Below are 7,756 nucleotides of genomic sequence, written 5' to 3' on the forward strand. Positions count from 1 at the left end.
CAGTAAGAAATTCAAGTTGTTTTCTTCAAAATGTATTTTCAACGAACTTTCAGATCTAAATGGGTGAACAGTCATTTAGTTGGTTTATTACTTATGATACTACTCGTTTTAAATTGTGACATATTAATCATTGTACTGCTCCTAGGAAGAACCAAAAGAGCTCATCATAGACTTTCCGTAAAGAATCAAGTTATACGTGTCCAATAAAAATGTAGAGAATTTCTAAGATATCAAGTGTAGTTTAGCATCTTTTGACGGGTAATTACCTATTCCTCAATCCTGACTCCTGAGTAACGTACACAATAAATTTTGCTACTCCCAAACTACCTCCTATTTCTTTGTCTACTACATAAGGAGTACTTTCTAGCATGCCCCTTAATTCAACCTACGTGTGCCATTTTCTTCTCTTTTGCAATTTCCCTTGTAGCTTAGGAACAAAACAGGAAGAGGAATAAGTAAATACTATAGAATAATTGACATAAAAATGTTAAACTACTTACAAATTCATTATATTAAATATTGAAGTTAATTCATCTTTAAATAAGACATTGAAATATTAGCTTGAAGGTGTATTTTATGTGAAATATTAACTTTCACTTAGATTTTTAACTTTTACTATTTTTTTTTTTTGATTAAAACTCATATTCAAAGATAATTGTAGTACCTGTATACGGTCGAAATCGCATGCCTCTGATCTATGGGTTCGACGGGTCATTTTGAGCCCGAGTTCGGGCAAGGTCGAGTTCGAGCTCGAGGACAGAGTGCAATGCCCGAAGACTGAAGCACGACGTACACCGAGGCCGAGTATGCTCGATCCCGAAATTGTACTGTTGAGGATTTGTAACAGAATGAGCTAGATTCCTGCCACGTCCCCAAGATCGTGGCACAAATCCCGGAATATGATTGTACGATTCCGTACTAGGCGGTTAGACGGTTGTATCAGGAATATTCCCTACTATAAATAGAAATATTCCATATTTAGGATTCCCCTATTATATAAAGGGGACCCCAATCATTTGTAACATCACATAATCACTGAGAAAGAATATACTCTCTGTTTTTGTCTACTATTCATCAGGATTGTCCCTTAGCTTTATTGCTTTTACTTTACTTTTCTTGCTTCATTATTCTTATTGCTCTTAACCCACCTCGAGGTCACTAAGCTCGAGGTCACTGCTGCTGAGTTACATTGGTTTGATTCACTTGGTTCTTTCATTTCTACTTCATATTTCTTGATTATTAATTGATATTGAATCTAATCACATATCTTTAAGACCACAAATCAAATTTAATTGTTACTCGTATTTTTGAGGTAAACAGTTTGGCGCCCACCGTGGGGCTAAAGATAATAGTGATTGTTTCTTTACTGATTCTTATTACACACGTTATTTTTACACTTTTTCTTGTCAAGAATTTATTATTCTCAGGCTGAAACATGTCTAGCTCACAAAATGCAACTGCTCATGACAACGAAGGTCTTGGTGAAAACAACAATGTAGGGGTCGGTATACCACCAGTAAACCCTAGGGAAGTGCCAAACATGGAATCAGTTGATGTTAGTTCTCATATTGCTCTAAACGTGGATTTAGGCACAGACCCCGGAGGGAGTGTACACAAGGAAGCCCGACCTGGTGGTCAAGGAACACAAGGCGTGGGTGATGGAGGAATCAACCTCCAAGTGATATTCAAAATGCTACAAGCTCAACAGATCGCAATTGCTCAACTTCAAAGTCAAAATAAGACTCCAAGTGTAGCTGAACCTGAAAACAATTAGCGTACTGAGCCGATATCGTAAAGATCAAACAATAATGGCTCGGGGACTGACCCCGAAATTATGAGGATGCTAGAGGAACTCTCCAGGAGAATCGAGCCCGGGGAGAAAAAGATTGAGATAATGACAAAAGTGGAAACATATAACTCTCGTCTTGATCAAATCCAGGGGCACCACCGATATTGGAAGGGCTGGATTCTAAAAAGTTCGTGCAAAGACCTTTCCCCCTAGTGCTGCTCCGAAGCCAATCCATAAGAGGTTCCGTATGCCCGAGATTCTCAAGTATAACGGGACGACCGATCCGAATGAACACGTCACCTCGTATACGTGCGCCATCAAAGGAAACGATTTAGGAGATGACGAAATTGAATCCGTACTATTGAAAAAATTCGGAGAGACTCTATCGAAGGGTGCCTTAATTTGGTATCATAACTTACCCCCTAATTCTATTGATTCGTTTGCTATGCTTGCAGATTCTTTTGTAAAGGCACACGCCAGAGCCCTCAAAGTTGCAACGAGGAAATCAGACCTTTTTAAGGTAAGGCAGAAAGATAACGAGATGCTCAGGGAATTCATGTCTCGGTTCCAAACAGAGAGAATGGATTTGCCCCCGGTCTCCGATGACTGGGCTGTTCAAGCTTTCGGTCAAGGTCTCAATACTTGGAGTTCTATAGCTTTGCAGCAGTTGAAGCAAAGTTTAATCGAGTATCCGGCTGTCACTTGGCCCGACGTACACAATCGGTATCAGTCAAAGATTAGGGTCGAGGATGATCAACTGGGGACTCTTTCGGGGTCCGTTTATTCTAACAGGCCCATGGATAGGGTCAAAAGGGACATTGATCGAGAGCCGAGGTCGAGTAGAGAACGATATCAATCGTACAACGGAGATCGTAGGAGCATCGGATCTGGGCGAAGCCTCGCACGAAATGATCGAGGTTAAAATTCACGGGGACTCGACGCCGAGGAAGATCACATCGAATATCTAAAATTCGAATAAAGGTACGACCCCATCTTTTTTATTTTTTTGACTAACGTTTGCACGTTAAAGGTGTCAGGAAGCTATGGGTCTTAAAGCACGCGTTGCACTCTTTTTCCCTTAGACCGGTTTTATCCCAAATGGGTTTTTCCGGCAAGGTTTTTAACGAGGCAACCATTGATCGTGCTAACTTAGAGCAAGTCAACAGTATCCGAAGTTCCCTACAATAAGCCTCGAGTATCGGGGGGCATTACCCTCGAATGACTACTTTGTGGCAAGGAGATTACTTTATGACGGCGGGGCCTCGAAAGGAAAATGTTGTAAGGGTCAAACGGTCAGATGCACCGTACCCATATAGGTTACTTGAGCCCCAAACATTAAACATGCGCTCATGTATAATCGTCCATTGAGAGAAGTATTTTTCCTTGATATTTCATGGCTTTAGGGAATTTCATATTTTATACTCTTGATCTATTGTGTAAACAGGCTTAAGGGCCGACCACGACGAAATTTCGAACAACCGACCCTATGCTCGAGGACTGTCGTCCCAAAAGCAAACGGAATCAAACTGCTAACGTTTCGAGACCATAAGACCTTAAAGACAATCCTCGACTTTACGGGCCACAGCCACCCCACCTGGAGACTGACATTTCAGGCAAGCTCAAAGTAAAACGGAAGATAAGCCCAAAGGGAAAGTTCCGAACTAAAAAGGCTACGGCCAGATTAACGCGGATCGGAGACACCTGAAATCCGTAACAGATACAAAAGCCCAAGGGTTATCTTAACCTAAACGGAAGCATATCTCGAACACCCGGGGACTACCTACCCGAGCTATCTAAACAATAAGACCTCATGAGGCACCCCTGATATACAGGCCAAGGCCATCGCATTCGGGAATTAACATTTCAAACAAGTTCGAAATGTTATCGGAAAACAAGTCCAAAAGACATACCCGAAGGCTACGGCCATATTAAAGACTACGGTCATATAAAAAGGCTACGGCCGAAATAATGCGGCTCAGAGACGTCCGACTTCCGCCATAAATTAAAGGCCTTCAAATACTTCGAAAAACCGGTTAAACTCGGCTACCCTCGGCAAAAGCAAAAAGGGCTTCGATAAAATCAGCCCTTGAATAATTTAAAGGCTTCGATAATTTCAGCCTTCGAAAAAACCTCAAGAGGTATTCGATTACCATTACACAAACAAGTTACTAATAACGTTCCGATACGTCGAACCCTCGAAAAACCTAACGGGTACAAAAAGCACATGCTAAGGCATACAAAAATTTTCACTAAGTCTTTTAGCCGAAAAGAGGTAAAAATTATAGCCACTTTAGAGGCCGAATCGGCCCAACTTAAAGAGCCTAAGGGCCGATATATAAGAGCCTTAGGGCTAACCAAAAGAGCCTAAGGGCCAATATAAAAGAGCCAGGGCCGATCTAAAAGAGCCTAAGGGCCAATCAATAAAAACCTAAGGGCTAACTTTACTTCGAGTTCGAGCAAACTATAAAGCCTAAGGGCTATCTTTCATTTCAAGTCCGAAACATATACCCACTCAACCATCAAGCCCAAGGGCTGCCTTACCTCATCGACTGTTTGGTCTAAGATTTATTCAAACTTAAGTTCAAACGATTATTCGGGGTTCATTGATCAGAAACGGTCGAGGGCTGTACTTATTTTCGGCCATTACCATCTCTAGTCTGTGAACATTCAAAGGGAATTTTATGCTAAGACACTCTGACCCGCACAAAGGGGTAACAGATTCCGGAGCCATGGAAGGATAAAAGTTTTGTATAAACCTATTTACAAGGGCTATTAGTCACGATCAAGAATGCCTCATAAGGGCCGATCAGCCTCAAAAGCGAAGAATCACAAAGAACACAAAACCTAAGCAGCACGATCTTTATCGGCAGAAGCGTCTTCACCCTCAGAATCTTCCCCACCGCCGGACTCGCTAGAGTTCTCGGAGTCGCCCTCGGTAAGGGCCATCTTCCAAACTTTTGTTTCCTCAGTCGCTTACGCCACTGATGATGTCGTAACAAATCGAGGTAAGGATTAAGGACTCAATTCGTTTCTTATCGTCCCACTCTAAGAAACGCGGGGACAATCTGTATACGATCGAAATCGTATGCCTCCGATCTATGGGATCGAGGGGTCATTTTGAGCCCGAGTTCGGGCAAGGTCGAGTTCGAGCTCGAGGACAGAGTACAATGCCCGAAGACTGAAGGACGACGTACACCGAGGCCGATTATGCTCGATCCCGAAATTGTACCGTTGAGGATTTGTAATAGAATGAGCTAGATTCATGCCACATCCCCATGATCGTGGCGCAAATCCCGGAATATGATTGTACGATTCCGTACTAGGTGGTTAGACAGTTGTATCAAGAATATTCCCTACTATAAATAGAAATATTCCATATTTAGGATTCCCCTATTATATAAAAGGGCCCCAATCATTTGTAACATCACATAATCACTGAGAAAAAGAATATTCTCTCTGCTTTTGTCTACTGTTCATCAGGATTGTCCCTTAGCTTTACAGCTCTTACTTTACTTTTCTTGCTTCATTATTCTTATTGCTCTTAACCCACCTCGAGGTCACTAAGCTCGAGGTCACTGCTGCTGAGTTACATTGGTTTGATTCACTTGTTTTTTTCATTTCTACTTCATATTTCTTGATTATTAATTGGTATTGAATCTAACCACATATCTTTAAAACCACAAATCAAATTTAATTGTTACTCGTATTTTCGAGATAAACAGTACCCTTTTTTTTAACTTCACCTCAAATATTACCCAAAATTACATTAGTTATGAGAAATCGCAAACTTTAGTTGTTGAATTTTAAATTCAGGTGTGCCCATATTAGTGCATTTTTCAAGAAAATATTTGTATATTGTTGATAAGTGATATGTTCAGGGACTTTAGTAAATACTTGCAGTGAGAGATAAAAAAATAGCTTGAGTAGAAGTAGCAAACACTTGTTACAATTTGCCGCGTAGTGTAGGTGCTATGCTTGTTATGTCCTTATCGTTTCACCTCTCTTTTTAATTCTTGCGCTCGTTCAATCCATTTCTTTATAATCAAGAAGTGTTTTTAAGAATATATTACATATTTAACAAAGAAATAATGTTAGTATTGTTGGAAAAATTTGATGAATATGGAGAATAAAAGATTTAGCTTGAGCTGTGTTAAGGACACTGTCTTTAAGGATATTTCGCCTACACCGAGATGAATAAAGTTAGGCGTATTCCCCAGGATTCAACAAGCTCTTCTAGTATAACTAGGAGCAGAAACAACAAAGATTAACAAAATTAAACCCAGCATAAAAGAAGGGGAAGAAAAGTTTTTACTTTTTCACTTCACCAAAACGAAACACCAACATATACTTATATATAGATAATATTTATGTGTAGTCCAAAAGGAAGATGGACATCTCATAGGTAATAAAAAACGTTAAACTCCATTAAGGAGTCAAATGCCAAAACTTCAAATTCATTTAAGGCTATCAACTTTAAAATCATTTAAGGCTATCAACTTTAAAATCATTTAAGACCAAAGAAGCATTATCTATCAAAGTTAAAGAAACGTTATCAAAATTAACGTTAATGAAACGGTCGTCCAAGACCAACTTTGGTCAAATTCAAAGTTATAAAAAGATAAGTTATTTTGATAGCCATTCAATATTAATAAAATATTATTATTTAAAGTTATTATAATGTACCATTACACACATTAAAATATATTCAAATTGATTGTATAATAAATACCTATTAACATAATATTAAAAGAATGAATCTAAACATCAACTTGAATATTTCTTTTTGAGTTATTAAAATTATTTTTCATAACTCAAAAAGAATATTATAATGAAATAAAAAACAATTCGCTGGGTTTCACAAATAAGCATAATGCGTCGAATCTGGTGTCTCTTGGACTATGAACCAGACCTAGATAAAATAAGAATAAACTTACAGAACAATTGGTGAAGTTTAAAACTTCTATGAACCAAGAATTCTTTTGTAAATTTAGTGTCTTATCTATCACATTATACTCGCACAAATGTTTGACGCGGTTTTGCGCTAATAGGCCATGCGCGCGCCTGGTTTTCATGAGTGCTCTAGAAATTTCGCCACAAATTTCATAGGAGCGGCCCCACTCCACACTCATATAGGTCCATCCATCAAGTGTATTCTGCAGTACAATACACCACCTACAAAAGGCTATGGATTAGTGGATTAAGAGTTTAATAACTCAACCTCACATTCCTTGCAGCCTTGCACTATATACACACACACACCATAAGAAGAGACATAATTTGATAGTGCATATTTGATCAACTAATGACTTGTTATTACCCATATGAACCTACTTCATAGGATCTCCAATCATATAGGTTGGGTTACCATCATTGTTGATAAATCTCAAATTGGCAAAAGTCTCAACCCCTCGATGTTTCACTATAAGTCAAAGGATCGGCCAAATCCTCTTTTGACTACACATAATATGTATAAAAAATTCTCATCTCTAAGCAATTGCTTTATGACATTATATCTTAAAAAATATGTCTACTTTTCCCATCGAAAGATTTATTTTCTTACAATGGCTATTGCACCTTGGCAATCCCAATTCATCGACACAAAATATTGTCGGTTTAATTCCTAGTGGAATACACGCCAAGAGATTGCTTAATCAGCTTCACTGCCAGACAATTTTAATATCATAACACCCACCAAAGGTGATCACACAACAACTAGCTAGTTTTTTTCCTCATCTGAATCAGAGAGTCAATATCATCACTGTATCTTTCTAATACAGTGGAAAATCCTCATACAAAATACTAACTTATAGTATTTCTCAAATAAAGTATAAAATCATCTCAAATGAAATAAAACTTGACTTCTGTACAAGTGCCTTTTGTAACATCTTTCAACACATAAGAATTTAGTTTTCTTTTTGGTATCTTCCATACTATAATACCAAAGTAAAAAATTTTAAATATAGAAGC

Source organism: Nicotiana attenuata, unplaced genomic scaffold, assembly GCF_001879085.1.
Source record: "Nicotiana attenuata strain UT unplaced genomic scaffold, NIATTr2, whole genome shotgun sequence".
NCBI classification, from domain to species: domain Eukaryota; kingdom Viridiplantae; phylum Streptophyta; class Magnoliopsida; order Solanales; family Solanaceae; genus Nicotiana; species Nicotiana attenuata.